Source organism: Corvus hawaiiensis, chromosome 7, assembly GCF_020740725.1.
Source record: "Corvus hawaiiensis isolate bCorHaw1 chromosome 7, bCorHaw1.pri.cur, whole genome shotgun sequence".
Classification (NCBI taxonomy): domain Eukaryota; kingdom Metazoa; phylum Chordata; class Aves; order Passeriformes; family Corvidae; genus Corvus; species Corvus hawaiiensis.
In genome coordinates, this window is record NC_063219.1 from 27,842,232 (window position 1) to 27,863,624 (window position 21,393).

At 40.1% G+C, this 21,393-nt stretch overlaps 1 long non-coding RNA gene across 1 annotated transcript in view; it reads right to left on the reverse strand.

The window, feature by feature from the left end:
- LOC125328933 overlaps positions 1–12,255 on the reverse strand; it is a 32,086-nt gene extending 19,831 nt beyond the window's left edge. The window contains exon 1 of the long non-coding RNA XR_007204959.1: positions 12,150–12,255. This is a non-coding gene — a long non-coding RNA (uncharacterized LOC125328933). The remainder of the gene's footprint in view (positions 1–12,149) is intronic.
- Positions 12,256–21,393: the final 9,138 nt, after the last annotated feature.

The window sequence follows — 21,393 nt, forward strand, 5'->3', positions numbered from 1 at the left end:
TTCCACCACAAAAAAGAGCTTTAATGATAGTCAAGGATGTGTACTTCTTCCACTGAAAATTTGGGGGGCTTCTGACATTTTCTTTCTCTCTTGCTTTGTTTTTAATAGAAAGTGGTTTGTATTCTCAGCTGCATAGGTGTTTTAAAAGTTGGAAATGAGCATTCCTAAAGAACTGTGAAATTTGGACTGTAAGATAAAGAATGTTCAAGATTTATAATTTTACACAGCCTTACTGCTGATAAACCAATCTCATTTTATTGTCTGACACACCCTCCCAAGACACAATATTGCTTACAGTAGATAAACAACAACTTAGCAATAAGAAAGTTACTTCATACTTTCAGTGCTACAATGGTAAGATGAAGATATAACAAGCCAACAGAACAGAAGGAATGAGAAAAGTCTTCCTATTCAACTTTCAATGTTGATTTTTTTCAAATAAGAGAGGAACTTGAAAATTAATCTGAAAATAAATGGGATCATAATAATAAATTTATCTTATTCAGCTTCCATGTCTCACTATAATGTGCAAGTGCCTTCAGCAGATAAGTAGGGTAGTATTTATCCTAAGTGCAATTCAGGTTTATCATGAGAACAGATTGCTTTGCCTTATATCCTTTCCAGCCAGCTTCATGGTGGTGAAGATAAATCAGCTCATAATATCAGTGCCAAAGGATTTGCCTTGCCTCCGTTTTATTGACAAATATTTTTTTTACAGGACAGACCAACGTGTGAAATCAATCCGCACACATGACAATCCCTCCTGTAATGACAGAAGGATGAGCAACAGCCATTAATCTCTCCCTGTCACAGTCAAGGACTATGCAAAACGATTTTAGAAAGAAAAAAAAAGTGCCAGCAGGTCTGGGAAAAGAAGGAGGTCAAATCTACCTTAAATGAAGAATAAAGCAGACAAAAGACTGGATGTTATCTCACCTGTATGAGTTGTGCTGAAATTGTTGCAGTTAATTAGATTACTCCAATCCAGAATCCATAGCAATGCATTTATATGACACCAACTGAGTTAGAAGGTCCTATCTCAGTCAAATACACTCCCTGCAGTAAAGTCAATTCCAATTTATAAGGGCAGTGCAAAACCTGTTTCAGATTGCAGAGTTTTCTTCTTGAGTATTTATTTTCTTCATCACAATCTCACTTCTTTTCAATATTTGACGTAAATATTTATGTAGCTTAGTAATGAACACATCAAGGATGAATGTTCAACTCGAAGAAAACAGCTTTGTCAGGAATACTTTAAATTTGGGGAACAAGAAAAACTATTTTTTCTGGCTTTGCCTTTTTCAATGTTATCATCCTTAGGTAAACAACAGTCACTTTGAGATGTAAGTTTTTTGTATCATATTGAGGGTTGGGCTGATACACAATAGGTGAAGGTGCAAACTTGCATTATGGGCACCCAGACACCCTTTGTGGAAATGCCCTTCACATGAGAAGCTGAGACAATTTCTGCAGCTTCTCACACGTGTTCTCCTGCATTCAGAGCATATGGACTTGAATGGTCGGAAGCTATTCTGTATTAGCAAGAGGAGAACACACTCTTTGAAGTCCACTAGGACACAGTCAAGGTGTTGGATACAGCAATGCTTTCAGTTTTGGAATAAAACATAATAGGAACAACTTCCCCACCAACAGATTAGTAATAGCAGACATTGATAGAAAAATCACAGTTGAAACCATGTTAGCACATGACCTTACTGCAAAAGCCTGACAGGAGACCTGAGATTGCTTTTTGCAACTGCCCTCAAGACCAGAAGAGGAAAACAGGAGAACAGATGGATGAAGCTTTGAAGATGCAACCAGGGTAAAAGGAGAATGAAATCAGCAGAAACAGCAATGAAGAACTGTCACATCCAGGGTATAAGTGATGGACTCAAAAGCAGGAGGGGGATTAGGAATGTCAGGGCTGGAATAAGTTTCTGCGAGATCTGTGAAGTGTAAGGCCATTATAAATTTTTAGCTTCTTCATTTAAGTTGATGCTATGAGCTTCAAAAATTTATTTGTAGAAGTCTGCTTAGCTCCTAATAAGATAAATCTAAAACAAGCAATGACAGTGAGGTTAATGAAGTTATCAACAAGCAGAGAGAAATACTGTGCTGCAGTGTTTGGATACATCACATCCATAAGAGACAAGTTGAAACTGCATTATTTACTGAAATTTTCAAAATTCCTGGTCTTTACCAGGAGGGTTTTAATGTTATCCATTCCAGCTTTGTAAACATTTTAGTATTTCCAGGTGCAAGAATTCACTTTCTAGCGCATTTAAAAGTAGACAAAAGGCATTCATATCTTTTTATCTGTAAATCCCCAAAGTAGTTATAGCTTCAATTAAAGAATCCAAGTATTGATTAAAATATTAAATGCCAAAATAAATGTGGCAGGACTATGCAGAGGTGTCAAGTGCCTTCAAACTGCAGCTCTCAGTAACTAGTAATGCTGTCAAGTAAATCTCTTTCATAGTTTAGACTTTAAGAGCTCTTTACAAACTTGAGAAGACTTTTCCTTTATTAGACTGAAGTGCTTTAGACGGCCTCTGACTTTTTATTTTGTGAATTTTCAAAGTAATGTACAGAATGTCCAATATGGTTTGTGTTGCCTTAACAAATGGAGGAAACTGGATATTAAAGAAGAAGCAAGTAAGGTAACTGCCCCATCCAGAGCTTCTAAGGAAACTATGATTTATTCTTTGGTTTCTCACCATTCATCATCAACACTCACCCTTGAAGGGTCCAGTCCTTCAGAGGTGTAAATCAGCAAAGCTCCACAGGCTTCAGTGCAGTTATGCTAATTTACAGCATGATCTGCTCCCTCACTTTTTATTTCTCTGAGTGTATGAAGCACCTAGGAATGCTGGCAATGCTTTGCTGTGACTCATTATTCATCATTTATTTACACTGAACTGTCTTTTTCATCTATTAGTCTTTAAATATTCTAAGCCTTTCCTTATCTACCCACGCTTTTCCTGCTATTTACCTTTCCTCTCACATCAGCAACTACCTCTGTCATCTTGTTATCCATACTCTAATTTTCCAGACCAAATCTCTACACTGGTATTACAAGTGTTCCAGATGCTTAACACAAAAAAAATCAAATTAATTTTCTTATTAGCAAAAAATTGGATTTTTATAAGCTTAATTATTCTGCCCTATTAACATGTGGCTGCTCCAGCATCCAAGTTCCTTCTGTTAAACAAAGGTTATGTCACTCCTAGGAAAGGCCACTATAGTGAGAAATGTAATCTCACTAGTCTACTGCACTGCTTTTGATAGTGACCAGTACCTTTTAGTTCAGATAAAAATATGATGCCTGCAAGGTAGATAGGTCTATGTCCAGAAGTAGAGTCTTCAGCTCTTTTCTGACTGGGTAGTGCTTTTCGTCTTTTTGTGCTCCATTAACTGGAGATAAAGCAGCAGTGTTTGTGCAGAACGAGCAATCCATTTCCACACGCTCTGTCAGCCTTAAGGCACCAGCCAAGGAATACAAAGAGTCCAGCCTAAAACCCACCTTGCAGGCAGAGTAGAATGAAGCCTTCCAGAGCGGGTGATGCAGAGCCAGGGCTGGAGGCACATGCTCAGGTAAACAGGAGCACCAGCAGCTGGGAAATTCTGCAGGGAGCAAACGGGCCAGCACTGCAGCACAGAGTGAAGGGTGGCTTCTGAGAGCAAGGCCAGCACAACAGGGATAACAGTCAGAGCCCAGGCTTCTGCCTCCCGCTGAAGGCATCAAGTCTTGAGAACTTTTCCTGCTCTTCGTCTGTAAAGGACTGTCTGGGTTGGTCTGCCTTTCAGTCTGCCACATAAAGCCATCCTACCTAAAGGGACCGCAATATTTCTTGTTGGCAGTGTTTAGTGACACTTGTCCTTCACCCCTCAGAGTGTGGATCCACTGAGAGGAATCCAATGGTACCTGAACAGGTGTAACCTCTGCCTTGTCCCTTCATGGCCAGCACATCCCAGCCGTCCTCTTCCAGCGTACACCACTATAATGGCTACTTTTCCTGCTCCATCATAGTCCTCTTCACATTCCTCAAACTCAGTGGATAAAACTCAGTGCATATGTCCAGGGACATCGTGTTGTACCCGCTGCACTCTGCCTAGCAGGCTGCAGCTCCCTGAGAGCTCAGCGGGGGTTACCCAGGGCTGTGCCATCAGTCGCATCCCGGAGTCCATTTCGGACAGCCCCGCGATCTGGCTCCGGCAGCCAGCAGCGTTACAGGGCAGTGGTGATGAAGGAGGCAGAGAAGGGTCTCCCATGAGGGTAGGAAGATGGCTTTATTCACATCTTGTCCCGGCGCCTGGGTGCGGGGTGGTTTTGTCAGGGGCCCAGGGGCAGTCCCTGGGCGGGGTTGGGGTACAGGAGCCAATAGGGAGAGTCTGAGGGAGTGGCCAAGGCCAGGGCAGGGAACAGGGGCAACATGGCATCACAGAGTCAGGGGGTTCACAGGCTACCACAACATCGGGCTAAGATGCTTTACAGAGCTTATGTCCAGTGATCTTTTGCAGCTGGATAATATTTTTTCGTTTATTTCCTAGGCAGCGGGGCTCCCTTATCTTCCAGATTACAGACTCCTTTTGTTGCAAAAGTCACATTTGCTGGACTAGAAATTGTTATCACCCTGAAATGGCAAAGAGCCAAATTTCATCACTCTGCTACTTCAGTTCCTGTGCAAGAAATAATTCCAATAAAGTGAAAAATTTATTTTTCATCCTTTTTTTCTTTTTTTTAATGAGCGGTTGCTCCACAGCTATCATTGTTACAAATAATCCTGTTAGGCTTTAGGGCAGCTGGATACACATGCTTACCCTCTGCATTTTACTTTCGCTGAAATGAAATGGTTTTTTTCCCCTTGTGGGGATGCCAGTGTAGCGTGTACTATCTTAGAGCACAAAGCTTAGAAGAACAGTAATTGGCATTTCTTCCAAAGAAATGCAAAAGAAGCTTTCCTCCATGCTTTTATAAGACATAAACAGAAAATAAGGAAAAATAAAGCTTCTCCTCTGCCGTTAAGACAGAGTGGACTCTCCAGTTAATGTGAGGTTCATGTCAAATCAAAGTCAGAGAAAAGAGGAAGGCTGAGCTTTCTTAGTCCCCATGGTGTACTTGGTGATTGCGTTTTAAAATGATCTAGGCTGACCCAAAAGCAAATTACCACATGTGCAATAAGGACAATGAGGAGCAACAGTTCAGGCATGTTAAGATCAAGACATACGGCCATTTACCCATGTGTTCTCAGTGCCTTCCTTCAGGGTATCTGGCCCTCAAGTAACTGACAGGACTTTTATGCTTCGATACTTGTTAGCCAATATTGTGACAATGTCGTCACACCGTGAAGAATTAGGACTGCCTGGTAAGAAGGGCAATTACCAGTTCACACTCTTTTGTAAACAGTCATCCTGTGGTCACAGGCAAAACTTTCACAACCAGGGAGATTTTACTTAATTTGGCTTAATATCAACTGATTTGAAAAATTATCAATTTAAGTATTAAGGAGGTGATCAGTACCAATTAAATGCTTTGAGAAGAACCTTTCTGGCTTAGCATGTTCATTTATCCCCAGAGAAACTCTTTAAGCAAGAAGATCAGACAATTTTTTCACCCTAAACAGCTAAATCTAAAGGAAACAACCTGACATCCTTCTTTTTCTTGATGGAGCCCAGCCCAACATGCAAGAGCATGGTCTGAGAATACCTTCCACACCAAAGGGAAGTGCATGAGTAGCATGGGTAGCACCAGAAACACACTTGGGCACACTTGGGTACACCTTTGGCCAGCCAAGTGTTTCTGTGAGATAGGCCTTGGGATGTGTACAGTCTTATGCAGTTTTCCATGGAAGAAAAGTTATTATCTAAGCAAGGCTTTTCAGTATGCCAATTTTGTCTTTGAATGTCTAAATTCTACCTCAGTTCCACTTGGAAAGTCATGATCCTAAGGGCTGGTAGAATAAACCATGATATTAAGTTGCAGTTTGAAACTACAATGAGCTTTGCAAACAGATTTGCCACTTTTCAGAATAATGAGACTGCGGTTTTAGCATATGTAAAAAATGCTGTAATGTAGCATTTTAAGAGTTCCCATTTCTGTAATGAGACTGAGTTAAACTCATCAGCACCTATTCATTGGCAAAGATAAATAAACGAAGACAATACAGCTTTAGCCCGTTTAGTCTCAATTTCTCCTCTGTCTGCCACTTATGCAGCACTAATGGACTGATCCGATGCCTATTAAAGTCAATGACAAATCTCTAACAGATTCTGAATAGAGCAAAACTGGGCCCAAAAGTTCCCAGAGATTTCTTCTGCCTAGGTGAACAAGAGCACTTCACATGAAGTGCTGGCAGCACGAGGCACTGCTCAAACCCTAACCATGCAGCTTGTTAATGTGTGTTCCCCCTCTGAGTGACAGAACCAGCCCTCCTCTCTGCAAGGCAGCAAACCTGAAATTACAGCACGAGCAGCGGGCTGCTGAGTCCTGGGAAGCCATTTTGTCCTCCTTGCTGTAGCATTTCTTAATTATTTGCATAAGCAAAATGCTCCCTCTGATTGTCCACTGACAAAGGAATATGTATCTGTCCTTCACTACCCCAATCAAAGCATTCAGCTATAAGAAACTTCCAGGAGGGACTATTCATATGCTAAAACCCAGATACATAGATTAGATGTGGATGGTGGCTAAAATGGACACATGGGGAATACTACTGCTATAATCCATTTTTAGTAATAGCAATGTTTCATTTTACATTACACAGGTATATCAAAAGCAAAGCATTGGAAAATACTGAGATTGATCCCCTTCTTGTTATGCTGGAATTTTGTCAAAGTGGGAGCAATTCATGGAAAAAAGCTTCCTTTTTCTCTAAAGTCAAATGCTGTTTCTATCTTGTTACTACAATTATGTGGGATCTTTCCACTAGGCAAAGCAATCTAAACTCATGTTTGGAGTCTGTATAGAGTAGGATAACCAAAAAGATATGTACATTTAACTTCAGTACTTGAAGCCTTACAGTACACCATGGAAGAGCTGACAATATGAGGAGTACTGACTGGAAGGGCAGAGCACCAGAGCCTTCCACAGAAACTGCGGGAAAACTTAGAGCTTATCACTGAGAAAAGAGGCATGGGAAAAAAATAATGTGGAATGCTCTCAAGAAATTTCTTATGATACTTCTGAAACAAAGCAACACTGATGTTTCTATTTCCAGGGAACTAAATGCTAGCCCTGATGTCTAGAAGCACATCCACAGGAGTAGTCACCCTCCACAACCCAAATGCCAGTAACAGAACCTGTTAAAATCCCCTCTGGCAAGCAGCATCTTTCTCCACCCCAGAGGAACTTACAAAGTGCTGTATAACCTGCTTTTAGCTATTCCAGGCAGTTTCCAGTACCATTTTTCATGTGACGAATACAATGCACCATAATAGGGAGGACAGCTGAAGCAGTCATCCTGTAGCAGCTCAAAGGCAAAGTTTAGAAGGCAGGTCTGGGTTCTTGCTCAGCAGTGGAAACAAGTTCCATTTTTTGCCTTGTTAGTCAGTCTATGAACAATCACTGCAGCTAGCAAAACGTAAGCTGGAGGAAGGAGTACCTGTGCAATAATGATTGAGAGGACAAGAAGTGCACTAAGATAAATTCTGCACAGAATCAATACTGGCAGTGTTCATCTATACCAGAGAAGGGAAGAGAAGAATTTGAGAATCACCTGCTGCATATCTTACACAGAACCCAGTGCTCTAAAAGTAAGGGTGAATCAATATCAGCATGCATCCTTATGAGAGAACAAGGGTTCATATTTTTGTTGTCAGGGAAATTCCTTGAATGGGTAAACCTGTGGAATTGGAAGCATTACTGAGAAAAATGTGACTTCTGAAAGACAAGATAGAATCATAAATTAAACAAGAGGTTCTAGAAATAAATGTGCCCTCAAAGCTGCCACTATGACTAATTCAGCATTATAAGTGCACAACGCAAAGTCTGTCTTTATTAGAGCCTGGCATCATAAACCAGCAGGAATTTTAGTTGCAATAAAAAAAAAAAAAACACAACAACAGAGGATATGCAGTGAATTTTAAAAGCCAGAGTACAGTATGGGACTGATCCGAAGCAGAGGCACTGGCAGGACTCCCTAATCAACAACCGAAGTTGGCAGAAGAAGCATTTGATGCCTCTCAGCAGTTGTGTGCAGCAACAGGTGGAGCAGGGAGGAAGAACAGGCTTTTGAACAACGTTCGAGATGGCCACCCCAGGCCCTATTTCTGGCTGCAGCCCAGCAGGCTTCTCCCTGCCCAGTGCCCTTTCCCTTGGCACTGCTGCAGCATCAAAGCCCTCTTCTGTCTGCTCCTCCCAGGTTTTGCTGACGGCGCTTGGGAAGACACTCAGCACAGCAGAGTGCTGAACTCGCCTGGGCCTTCAAGGAAACCTGTAGGATTCTGGAGTCAGAGGTTGCTCAGTGTTTTTGTTGCAGAACAGATCAATTACAAAGGCAACGTATTTACCCCTTTCTTTCGGACACACAGTAGAAAGAAAAAAGTGAATGAAGCACAAAAATCTTATGGGGTTGGATGTTTTGCTTCCTCATTTCCTGTGGATTCTCTCTGCCTTGAAATATATAAAATAACTGGCAAAATCAAATACTATAAACATTCAGCACACACACAGAATAATCACAGGACACATTTCACAGAAAAAACCTCGATGTCTAGATATTTTAATCTCTCTTCTCGTTAAGTGGTACTGGACAAAACTCAACAAAAGCAAACTGCGATCCCCATCTAAGCCACTCAAGTCAGCAACATTTATTAGAAATCAATGCAAATTTTCTGGTCAGTCCTGCTCTCTGATGTTCTAGAAGTGTTTTAAAATTCTTTAGAGGTTTAAGCGGATGGCTTGTGGGTTTGGGTATTTGTGTTAGGGTTTTGTGGTTTTCTTTACTAAGATACTGACAAAAAAAAAAAAAAAGGAATGTGGGAAGTTCTAATGGTACTCTCCAACAGGCTTCACTGCAGGCTGAGTTTTTAAGTCAATTTTCATTAATCTGAGCATTCCTGGGGCAGTGTCCCTCAAAAAAGTCTTTGGTGGCACATAACACTGTATAGCACAAAGCCTATGGGATTAACACAGCTGTGTGTCTATGAGTTTGCTCTGTCCACTATGCACTGGTTGGTTGTTTTGGGGCAGAGACATGAAGGTTTTTTCAAACTTGTTTGGTTTCTCTCTGAAGTCATTTTTAGTTATTCTTACCTTCAATCCCCAATGGAATTCAGATAACAGTCTCCAGCTCCTTACCTCCTGTGATAGTGATATCCTCTTACAGTTCCCTGTCCCCAGCTTCTCTCTTGGGATTTTCAACAGGCATTTCTATAAATGTTATAAATGTTCTGAGTGAAGCTTGCAGTATGGAAAGCCTCAACTCTGAACTGTCCTTATGTCATCCGTTAATGTATGGCTGACAAACATATTGCTGGCTCTAAAGTGGCCGATGAAACAGCTGCTAGAACAGCAATCAGTGTTCATTTTTTAGAGTGTCTGCTAGCTCAAGAGTTTATGTACTGGCATTGACATATTAAAGATAACACATTTTTGCTGGCTTTGCTTAATAATTAACTTCTGGGGTTTGTTTTATGAGCTCCATGTTGCTCAGCACTGGCAGCTCTGTACCTGTGCCTCTCAGATGCTCACAAATGGCTGATCGTGGAGCACTGGCTGCGATCCCTGGCATTTAGGATCAACTGCACTCATAGCTTCAGATCTTCACACGGGCTCTTCTCCCCAGTCCTGTTCTTGCTGACTAGGAGTCAGATTTCTTCTGATAACTCCTGGCGGAGAGAAGCTGTGTGCCTCACAGAAAAGCGGTGCATGCTGTCTGCTCCAAGCAGGAGCACAGTGATTCCAGAAAGATGCCTCATGTGCACTGCTCTTTGTGCTACAGGAAGCCTCCTCTTCTCATCCCAAAGGCTGACACCGCTCTGACCTTGGCACAGAACCAGCTGGATGCAGTTTGAACTGGTTGGAAGTGGTCTGAACCCATTTGAAGTTTTTTCATCCAGTTTGAATTGGTTGGAACTGTTTTGAACTAGTCAAAACCGTTTCGAACTGTTAAAACTGGTTTCAGCCAGTTTGAATTACTTGGATTTGGTTTGAACTGGTCAGATCTGGTTCAAACTGTCTGGGTCTGGTCTGAACTGGTTTGAACTGGTTGAAAAATGCCTGCAGAGCTGGGTGCTTATATGGCCTCCATGGCTCCTGGGTGCAACTCTGTGAACACAAGATGCCCCTGAGGCCTGTAAACAGGCATGTCAGCAACATATCCACCTCCTCTCTAGAGGTGGTGATGTCTTCAACACAGGCTTTGCCTCGTCTCTTCTAGTTACAAATACCTATTTGAGACTCAAATAATTCACGTCTTTCAGCTCTAGAACCTGTGAATAGTTCTTTTTTGTTTAATTCACCTAGAAACCTTTCTTTCTAGGCATTGTGCATCTGGAAAGATAAACTTTTGCAATGTTTGAAGTCTCTTTAAATTCTATTAGTGCTTTCCAAATTTCTCTGGAATTATTCCACACAAGCAGCAAAAAATAAAAACATCTGTTCTGCTTCGTCACTTCTTCCAAGCAGCAAATAAACTGCAAGCAGATTTCCTATCCACAAAAAACACATTTCCAAGGTAGCATAAGAAGTGTTTTAAGAACATCATCTAATTCTGCAGCAAAACCTTGCATCAGTCTGTTGCTTAGGGCACATATGAAGGTTTTATTAACTAATGTCTTTAGCTCAGTTTTCAAGTTGAGATCTGGTTGAAGATCTCTCCAGATTTCCCAAAGACTTTTGCAACCCTGCCATGTTTGACTTTCCCTAATGACCGCCTCTACAAATATGCAGTGCAGTAAAATGCAGTAGCTTCACATCACTGCTGCTTTCACTTCTACTGTTATTTTTCTCATCCCTCTTATGTCTTTTCTCACAGAGTGGCCACTGAAGACATAATTGTGCATCCATACTCTGCCAAGACAGTAACTTAAGCAATTAATAATGCAATTCACATATTTTTCTCCCACAACTAATACCTTTTTGATTATGCAGAAATGTCTCAACCCCCTAACCACATCCATTCAAGCTTAATTATTCTCAAGCTTGTAAACAATCATATTGTAATCAATCTGATTATTCATCTGTTTTTAATTAACTGCATAAGTGATTGCAAGATATGGGTCCTTGCAGATAAATCCTTTTCTCTGCCTGTAAAAATAATGAAAATAATAGAGTTGCTGAGCATCACAACTACTAGGCTTTTCTCAGCTGTTTAAACAGTAGCCAGGATTGAGTCAGGAAATAAGTACATATACAGAAAAACCTGTGTCAGCAAACTAATGGTACCTTGAGCTACACAGTGTGCTATTGTAATCAAAAAACAATCCCTTATAATTTGTGTGTTTAACATCATATCCTCATAATACTGTGTTTTATAATACCTTTAACTTAATAGATAAGATATTTTTTCAGTGTTTTAGTTGTTGGGGTTTTAAAACTATTTTTGTTAATCATTGCTGTTGCTACAAGCAACAGTCTGTGGTATTCTGAATGATCCAGCCAGTGGCATCCTAGTAAAGATCTACCTGTGCCTCAGTGGATTGAATATAATATGAAAAATAGAATGCAATGCTATAAATCAAGAGTACTGCTATCTATAACATTCCAGATTAAAAGAAGCACTATGGAGTTAAAAGAGGCCCCCAGAATGATAGCTAGAATTATCATGAAAACTCATCTACAAAGAATGGAAAACACTAGGCTTGCTTATCTTAAAGAGATTAATAAGACAGGCTACCAAAAAAAGCATATGCACTCATAAAAGAAGCACTGGAAGCTTCTGTCCTTAAGCGTAAAACAAAAGCATCAGTCATTTGCTTTCAAGGGGAGCAGTTGCAGAAGAGAAAAATATTTTGATGAAGGAAGACAATTTGTTGCGTTAGAAGGAAAGTTCTGCACCCTTACTCACCAAATCAATAAACAGTGACACTCATCACTACAAGTTACATTGGTACCAAGTATAGCTCTAAGAAATGTACAGAGCTGCTGGAGAGGGGAGGAGGAGGGGAATCCCACAAAACAAACAAACAAAATAAATCAAAAAGCTTACCTCATGCTTCAGGGTTAAATCAACTCCAAGGCAACCCTGATTAAGATGGTTGCAAACTATTCCAACTGTGCCAAGCATAAGATTTCTCATACCCTCCTTTATAACATTCAGGGCTGCCCACTGTCAGCCAAGGGACTGATTCATAATTCCCAATTTATGTTGCAGATATTCTTATCACACATTTACTCCAAAGCACTGCCATCAAAGAAAATGTTTGATGAAAGAAAATATTTCCATTCTGTTCCTCAGAAAAAAATGGAAGTTAAAGAAAGAAAAATCTCAGGTGAACAGACCATCTTCATTTTTTCTTTTTTACTGATTCTTCTACATCAGCTTTTGGAGCGTTTTCAGGAAGATTTAGAAGAGAGAAAAGCATTTCACACGCAGACAAAATAAAAATGAGGAAGCCACTTACTAAATTACAAGTAGCAATTTACCCCTCCAACACTTGCAATGCAACTGCCCTATACTGAATGTCACTCTTAAAAGTTCTCACTCAGGTCTCACTTACCACTGTCACCTGAGGTGAACCATAATCCACAAAACCACCGTGACAAATTACAATCATCTGTCAAACAACTTTCCGCATTCTTCCTGCAAGCATGACCAAAGCGGTTCAGAAGATTTTCTTATTTTGTTTATTATTTCCAATGCTCACTTTCAGTTTCCTTCTGAAATTATTTTTGTAAACCTTCTGTAAATCTTTCCCAGTGATTCCCAGTGAGAGTATATTTATGGGTATATCAGGCTAATAATATCTTTACTGTTTGCTTTTCAAGTGAGAAAGAAATAGATTAAATTATTGAAAAAGGAGCAATTAACAGAATTATTTATTTAGAACTTCCCTTATTTGAAGAAAAAAAGAGGAAAAAACCCTCAGTGATGAAGTAATGTACCCCCGTGTTATTTTGGAGAGGATGTCATACAGATGCATTCAGAATATTTGCATACAACCCTAAAGCTGCCTGCATAAAAGTTAAAGTGGGGTGGGAATTAAGATTCTGACTTACAAATTTAAACTAATAACTGCCATATAAAAGCATATGTCATCAGTATATCAGGGATTGCTTCTATTGCTAGAAATAGATAAATTTGGAGGATGTGCAAAGGTGGAGGATGAGCAAAGTTGTTAGAACAGATTTTCAGAGGATGGCTTCAGCAATGGCTTGACATACACTGGCCTGGAGTGACACCTGATCCATGACCAGTCTGTTTGAATGCCATGTTCAGAGAAGAGTAGAGGCTGGGTGTTCACCAGAGAGGCCTTGAATACCTATCTGCAGCTGGAAGAGCCAATTATAAAAGTGGAGTAGTTTCTACCATTTATTAGCAGGTGACCTCCTACACTGCCCAGCCTGAAATTGGAGTCAGCCAGACTGAAAGAGGAGGACCACACTGGCCCTAACAGTTTTAATTCATGCAGGCCTAGAGAAATGCTGAATCTAAAAAAGAAAACTAAAAAGCCTGACAAACCTAAGCTGAAAATCTCTGAAAGTAAAATATATCTTACTCCAAGAACAATGGAAAAAAACTTCATTCAAACCTCTCAGAGCTTAAAATAGTTGGACTTGAATATGGTTGGATATATCAGCAATACCTCATATAATTAAAGTACTGGGGTTTGCTGCTAACTGCTTCACAGATCCTTGTTATCTGAACCCTGACCTCACATTTTACAGGCTACTCTGAACAGGCAAAACAAAATGTTAAGAAAAACTTGTTTTAGTTTGGTTTTGGATTTCATTTTTTTATCAAGGAATTGATTTTTGCTGTCCTATCTCAGGTTCCTATTTATATACAACTAATGTAAACTGCCAAAATATTGGAGAACAATGGAGTCCAGAGAGGTGTAAACTGAGGCTTTCTGGAGCACTTCCTGTCCTAACTAAAACCAAGCAATATGGCACTGGAATTTTCTGTGGGTTTTCCAGTTAGCCCCCATTTGGTGCAGCCATGCCACTGCTGTTTTGGTGTTTACCTCTTCGATCAAGCTACTCTGTGCTTAAGAAAGACTGAGAAATGCCTAAAGAAAACTTTTGCCATTTCTTTGCAGAGAGTGACAGCGGTAATAATTAATATCTCTGTGCTGCACAAACAGTGAAATCAGATGCACAGTTTATCAAGAGTCTGTGTATGTAATTTTTCTATTAACAATTCTGCAGACAGAGCATTGATAATTGTGCCTGTGGTGAATCCCAATGAGGCGTATTTGCCTGACATTGTTGCAGAAGGGATAAAATTAATATATGCATTTTAAATTTTTATTATTATGTTTCTACTGAAGTGTGGGGGCCTGAAGTTTCATGACTGTTTTAATGCAATTGGTTCCACTTAGGAATGATGACATGTTGAAATGTGATGTTCTGAATGCTTCCCAGGTAATTGGAATTCAGTCAACAACAACACTGGGCATTGTCACAGGTTTTAAATAAAAAGGTTTATCTTCCTCTTTTATATTATGGAATATGATGCATCATATTATGCAACATCATGATCCTACATGACAGCCTCTCAAACAGAAATTTTAAAAGTTTGCTTCACTCTACACACTCCTGAATTTGGATCACAAGAGCACATTTTGAAGGGCCTGCACATGCAGTCAACACTTCCCAATTCCCTTGCTCACATGAATGGCCACATTAATTCCTGGTACAACTCTGATTATTTGTACAGCATTTTAACCCCCTCAGGGAAGAATCTGAGTCACTGTTGATGCTGTTTACACTCACTGTGCATCCTTCCCCAGAGCTGTTGGAGGGAGATCTCAGCCACAAGGAAAGAGGGACGTTGTGTCGAAACTTATGGCAGAAGTTAAGAGTACTGCATAAACTCGGGGGTTGTCATGGGAAAAACAGCCTGGCACTCACTGATTCTTCCAGTAAATTAATTTCTTTCATATTAGGACAGGGAAACAACTAAAGGTGAGCTGGCTGTCTGGGAAGAGAGAAGACTTTTCTGCTACTGAAACCTTAAATCATATCTCAAACAAAATTAAAACTGAACTAAAACAGATGGTGAAAACTGAGGGTAAATTTTCACATTCTCCACCATTTAGTTCCCATCCAGCTCTGATGAAGACGTACTGAATTTTCTTCCAGAAAATGTCCACCTGAGTTTTCCCCCCTGCTCTTTTTTAGGCAGGGAACAGCTATCTTTCTGAATATTTGTTTGTACCTCAAAGATTAGGAGCCCAGGGTGGGGTTGATAGTTCTGAGAATGGGATAAAATACACACCTCTGATATTCTACAATAGTTTTTTCTCCAAATATATTTCTTTGTCTGGACGATTCAAGGGGTAAAATATAATTTAAAGTTAAAACATCAGTAAGAGACTTAAAAGCCCATCACTGTTCCACACCTCATGTTTCTTTTGAACAGAGAAAAGCAAGACTTCTCTATGTCATGGAGGACCAAAAGTTGAGACATACATTTCAGTCTAATGCTTTAGATGTAAAACTAAACTCCTTCTGATAAGGATACCAGCTTTAGCTATAAATTTTGTCTTGCAAATGCAGGAAAATACCACTAAGGCTTCTCATCTGTTTGCCAGGGCTTTGACTGTAACAATTTCTACACTCCAGTGTAGATGTTGAATTATTTGTAAAGTCTGACTTAGACTCTTATAGTCACCTTCTGACCTTTACTTAAATCCAAAAAATTGCTACCAGCTGAAAATGATTTGGTGGCTTGAGTAGCAAGGCTGGATTCAGGAACAAATATCTGCCTAAATCCTGCCACTGGAGATAGATGCTTCTGCAGCAACTCTCAGTCTGAAAAGACCATGATAATCCAATCATCCTTAAGGATTCTATTTCATGTATCTCTCAAGCTCTAGTTGCCTCTTCATCTGTACAAGAAGACATTCCATTCTGTGAGAGAATGTCATGCACAGTGAAAGATGCTTGGTTTGTTTTAACCATCAGAGCTCAAGTGCAGTCAATACAGGTACCTATTTCACCTTGACGGAACGTCTGGTTCCTGGGCATCTGATGGAGCAGGAAATAAGTTTGTAATCCATATCTGAAAAAAACAGTTTATGCTCCTGTCTTCTTTATTTCTGTGTGTATGAAAATGAAATAAGCAAAGGGCGATTTCTAGCAGAACCCTTAATTTTGTGGGCACAATGTGTAACCTTTTAAGGTGCTCAGTAACACAACAAGGGGAAGGAAAAGTTTCTGCCTCTGTGTGTGATACTCCTTAGCAGGCAGACAAGAAAAAGCAACCAATTCTCACACACCCATAGCTCCTATCTTACTTTCTTCCTTTCTTAAGCTTATTTTTAATAGTTCAGAAGTCCATAGTGGGTTACTTCAGCTTTCTCTCTCCACCTTCACTTCTCTGTATTGTGAGGAAAACACCTGGACAGAAGGACATGACAGGGATTGGGGCAGGATGCTGTGGTAAACAAAGATTTTTTTTTCCCTTTACATTGAGCATAAGTCATTAATTTTTGATGTTATGAGATTAATCTGTGCACGAAGCAGAAAACCCACTGACTGATATTTCCCTGGAACAGATGTTCTAAATGCCAAGCAGCAAAGAAATCTCTGTGCAAAACAAAGGCAATCTGGTGCCCTCCCTGAAAGGTTAAGATACAATTACAATTCTTAGTGTTCCTGAATGTTGGTCCAACCAGTCCATATATGGTCCAATCACCTGTATGTTAGGACCGTATGCTCAACACAGTCAGTCACAAGACTACTCAGCAGAGCTTTAGTTGTTACTGTGTTGGACTGGAGTTTAAACCTCAGTTTCCTGTGTGTGAATATTGCCACTGAATTTAGTGGCAAAGTGGCCTGAATAAGTAGGGTCATAGTGTTTAGTTTGATAATACTGATGCCCAGTATCTGTGGTTTGACAACTAAAATGGGCTTGGAAAATCTGACTTTTAGCTCTCCCACAGACCCACTGTATGATTACAGCCAAGCCAAACAAGCTCTCTGTGCCTTAGTTTTCCTGCATGCCGGTAGGATATAATAATTATTTCTCTACTTATTAATTTAGATTGGAAGACAGTTTTTTGACTGGTTTGGGTGGGTTTGGTTTGGTTCTTCTACAAAGGAATATAGCTCACTATGTGTCTCAGCATCTCTGGCTGGAATTACTTGATGTCACTCTTCTCAAGATAATAATGACAAGACAAGCATAAAGTTCTCTCTTTTCAAAGCATGCATTCCCTGGGATGCAGTATTGTTTTCTGCTGGCCAGCCTCAACTAGGCAGTTTCAGGCCAGATGGAAGGCCACCCACCTCCAGAGACTGCTCTCCACACACAGAGGTTTCTCTGGAAGCGTTTGGAGACCCCTCTGCCCTTTAGGTAAGAAACATTGAAGCCACTGTGAGAAAATTTCACTCCTGCCTGCCAATTTAACCACATGATGTTGTCACAGAATAGGTGGGACACGTTAGGCATTAAGCCCAGCCACAGGGCATGACAGCACATTCCCACAACACATGACATGATCTTGAGTCTGATGTAAGATTCAGGGCAGAGCAACATGTTTCCCTGAGTCATGCCAAGATGATCCAGAGATAGGATGAAGTCATGCCCATGCCCCAGAGTAGGCAGATGTGAGAACAGGTCTGAGAACTCTGCAAGGGCTCAAAGAACCAAAAGTACAAAGTCTGTACTCTATAGTTTGCACGTGCAGAGGGTCGAGGCTGATAGTGAATACCAATTGACTAGAACAATTACTTATGTTATTTATATTATTATGTACTGCAGCAGCACCTTAAAAATTGTCAGAAAGGTTTGTACTTTGTGCAAGCTGTGATATCTGACTTTAGAAATCAGTTCAAGTGTATTTAAAAGCATAATAGCACAAAATGGGCTTCTTAAAAACAGAACAGGCCACTGTGGGGGCAAAGCAATACAGCAAAGTATTGTTTATATGATTTTCTTTCCCTGCTCCTTCCAGACAATTACAGTGTCGATTTGTAAACCACTATAAACCACTATAAAACTAAAGTGCTTTAACAAGAGAAAATTAGTTAAGGAAAAATGTAGCTTTCAAGTACAGGAGCAGGTAAACTACTTCCAAATCAAAAGTTCAATTTAATCTGAAAGGAAAACAAATCCATCAATGTCTATTCAATTTGCACTAAAGCCTAGAGGGGTGCTCAACTCAGTTTCAACTGTGTCTATATATATGCTGTTTAAGTCTTAAGCTCTCTGTTTTCTCAACCTAAGCTTTGCACTTGGCTAATTTAATTTTCATTTCACACATCTGTGCATGTCTAAAAATTGTTGATTTTTTTTCTAGTAGACCTTTAGTTATTCAGCTTTGTTTGGGGTTTTCTTGTATTTGTTTATTTTTGGTCCTAAATGCCAAGATATTTTTCACTTCACTTAGCACTTGACAATTTTAGCAGCAGTGATGATCCCACAGTGAGGTTGTTCAAAAGCACATGGGCAACTTCATCATACCAGACCTTTCTTTACAGTGGGAGACTGTAGAAATATATTCCCATGACCTGTGTTGGACCAAAAAAGCTGTTACGAAAAAAGCTGCACTATCTCAGTTAGCAGCCCAACTAGGACAACTCACAGGAAAGGAGAAATGTGGGAAACCAGTGTTTGGCTTTGCTGTTATTATTCAGTGTGTTTCTCTAGCAGCAATGGTCTGCTTTATAAAACAAAGCCAGTAAAGCTGTACTGGCTTTTTGTGAACAGGTTTTGGCTGCAGGGGTGGATTCTGTGAGAAGCTGCCGGAAGCTTCCACCTTGTCTGACAGAGCTGGTGCTGCCCGAGGCTGAGTCCATGAGTGATGGTGGTAGAACCTCTGGTATTCCTCCAGGATCTGATCCCTGGCTGCTTGGACAGTTTCTCTGTATTACATCCAAACTACCTGTCCTTGCTTCCTTTTTGCCTTATTTTGTGCTACACTTACTTAATTTTATTTTGGTTGTTGAGGTTGTGAGATTCCTACATGGACAGAATCTCCCACCAAGCTGTGTGAGTGCAAGTTTCCATTCCTCCTTTTAATATCAGCTCTTTACACATTAATTAGTTACTATGTGCTGGTGTGCCCTGAAGTCCCTATGTAAAAGAAACATCCCATTGACACACAGATGAGGTTCTGAAGAAAAGAAGAATCAAGAACTAATCCGACTTTTTCCCTTAGAGAAGTATCTTAATCAGTCTTCTGTAGTGCTAGTGAAAAAATCCAGATGTTCTTAATCTGTTCTTTTCTCTTTATATCCTTTATGAATAGATATCCTATAAAACTAAATAGCCAACCAAATGCTGTGAGTTTTGTTTAAAAAGGAGAAAAAAATTAAAAGAAAAAAAAAAAAAAGCTATGCCACTGAGAATGTGAAAGTCTTGGAACTTTTCTACACATCGATGTTGAGTCAGAGCCATCACTTCTTCAAAATTCTTTCAAAACTCTAAGGGGAGAATTTACAGAAAACTAATATTAGTAAGAAACCCCAGGCCTTTTCTGTCCTTTGTTCTGCAGTGTGAAATTAAACTTGTTTTGTTGAATCTCTAGCAGTTTCACTCTGCTAATCCATTACTGCACAAGAGCCTGTAGGAACTACCAAAACTTGTGATCTCACTTATTCTTCACCACCATTTACTCAGAATTCTTGCTATGCTTTTCTTTGAGTCTCAAACTCAAACACTAGGAAATGTTTTGTGGCCTGGTACATGTGGTGGTGTGTGCTATATATCTTCCATGGGCTTCCTGAAGTCAGATTTCTGTTGAATGGTCACGGTACCCAGGACTATGTATCCCAGTTTGCCCCTTCCTTTCCTCTGTTCCCTTGATTCAGAAATCCCAATAAAAACCATCCATGTTCCCAAAACAACTGCAGTTGGAAAACCACTGACAATCCTCATCCTAATCTATCAAATCTGGCAGTCGTTGTACTTTAGTATGGAAGGGGGCACACTGGAACCACCTGACAATGCAGCAGGCTAAGCAGAGGTGATATTCATGCCTTACTCTGGAAAAATCTGCACTTTTTGTAAAATTGTCTAAACGCCATGAGGCACTCAGCTGAAGGCTGGAGGTTTTGTTGGTTTGTATAAACTGTATCTCCAATGGTATAAAACCTTTTCCAAAGCAGGGTTGTGTTGAAAGATTTAATTCTGTCAAACACTTACTTGAAGTGGCAAAGGCCAAATAATATCCCATGTGTCTGAAAGAGCATATTTTTCCACATGCCTAATATTTTAAAGTAAAAGCAAGTGGGAAGAAGAATGGGTTTGCCTCTTCCACTCAGATCAATGCTTTTAAGCACTTTTTTATGCAGGGAAAAGAAAGAGCAACATTCTTAATGCTTCCAAAATGACTGGAAAGTCACCTTTAAGCAATTTGTGTCCTTAAGAGAGATGCTTGATGAATTTCCTGTCGTTTTCTGCTTGCCAGCAAATTTTCAGTCTGTGAATGAGCTTTAGCTTCTCATATAGAGTCTAGTGACTAAGCTTAGTGTGGGTGTACACACTGTGTAAATCAGCTACAGAGCTGAAAAGCTCCAAGTCAGGCTTAAGAAATATTTGCAGTAGAGAGGGGATTTGATTACATGTTGAGGAAATCTATTTCTTGCAGGTTTTTAAATGATATTTTATCTCCTACTTGCCCAAAGACATTGTCAGCAAGTGGAAAAATAAGCAGAAGCTAATTTTGCCCTTTTGGTGCCTTGTTGGCTCATGGCTTGCCTGAGAGGCCGTACTCCACTGCAATTCTGCAGCAGCTCTCCCATGGTCCATAATACCACAGTGGTCTTATACCGCCTTAAAAAAAAGAAAGAATTCAGCTCAAAGACTTCACATTTCTTGTCCACATATCTGTAGGTCGGGTGCTTACCTCACATCTGAACAGCTAAGAAGCTTGACAATTAACATGCAAATGCTGTGGGTGAATGAATTTTTCCTTTTGCCTTCCTGACCCCTTGACTGAAGCAACCTAAATGAGAGCTTGTATTTAATCAAAGAGGAGCTCCCCGAGGAGAAAGTGTAACTTCTGATACTCTTCATGGCAGCACACTAATTAGGTGTCCCCTTCAGAGAGGAACAAGCAGAATGCTTCATTCATATCAGGAGGCTTTCACAGATCTTCCCCATGGGGCAAAATTTCTTTAGAAGGACTCCTGTCCCTCATGCATTGATTTACAGTCTAACAACTTGCAGAATTGTTTTACATGGATTGATCTTGTCATGTATAATTCACCTTGCCATAGCAGAGCTACCGAGAAGGTTTCTAAATGGTACATCAGGCTGCCCATAGAATATTAACACA